The sequence below is a fragment of the Gavialis gangeticus genome, unplaced genomic scaffold (genome assembly GCF_001723915.1).
Source record: "Gavialis gangeticus isolate Ggan-Ray unplaced genomic scaffold, GavGan_comp1, whole genome shotgun sequence".
NCBI classification, from domain to species: Eukaryota; Metazoa; Chordata; order Crocodylia; family Gavialidae; genus Gavialis; species Gavialis gangeticus.
Window position 1 is genome coordinate 96,559,840 of NW_017729024.1, and position 1,187 is coordinate 96,561,026.

The window sequence follows — 1,187 nt, forward strand, 5'->3', positions numbered from 1 at the left end:
GTTTATCGCCTGATGTTTTTGTCTCCAGCAGATCTGGTTAAGAATTTGTCAACTAAATACTTTTTTTTTTTTTTGGCTAAACCCTCCTACCAAACTGGTACAACTCAAACTGCTTATGGAAAAGGATTGGTTTTGACCAAATTTCCTGTTTTTAAAAATTGAAAAAAAAATGAATAGCAGAATGTTTCATTTCCTCATTTTAGACAGATTTGTTTTTTCAGTTTGGAACAAAATTTTTGTTTCCAAATTTAAGTTACAGAAACATAAAAAGTTAAATATTAAAATCAAATAAAATGTTCACAATGACTTGATCTCTTTGTTTATTTTAGTACCCAGTACATTTTTGTGAACAAAATATTTCATCTTATCCAAGTCATGGCCTCTGAGAGATCCTTTCTAATATTCAGAGGCCTAAACTTAAAATCTCATGACACACAAAACACTTTAACATTTTCAAATTTTATTTTAAAAATATGTATATATTGTTTCCATTTAAAAGATTATTTTGGTTTCCTCTTCCCATGAAGCTATCAAGGATATTAGAATGAAAGGATTAAAAGACAAAACCTAAAGGGAAAGAGAAAGTACTCCTTTCCAGTCCATCCAGCATATGTGGTAATTTTAAAGTCCAAACAATAAATATGTAAAGGTATTTGTTTCTTATGTTCTGTGGTTCAAAGTACAGGACAAGATCTTGAGTTAATAGTTTTGTTTAAGCACAGACAATAGTAAGACAAGATGAAGCTCAACCTGAAGGGAAAGCTAGTAATGAAAGGTTAACAACAAAAAGCATACAAGTAAAAAACACAGGGGTAAACATACTGTATTTTTATCGCTAGCTGAAAAATGAGAAAACTCTCACAACTAAGCATCAGGTCCTAGAATATATACATGTATTCTTTCTTTTCCTGAAAAATTAAGGATCTTTCCTTACTGTCACGGAGTGGGGCCTGCGAGCAGCCGTGATCCCGCTAGCAGCCCCTTTCCGTGGCAATTAAGAGATCTAGCACCCTCGGATTCTAGCCCGCCACGTCTTTGTTCTTATTTAAGGTCATATGGGAGGCTGCCTATGATCTCCTGTGATCTTAGGGTGACTTGGTGCACCCCCAGCCTTATGGGCTATGCGTGCCTCCTACCTCCCCTTTAGCACACCCCAAGCCTCGCAGCTGTTCCTGACGTTCTTGCGT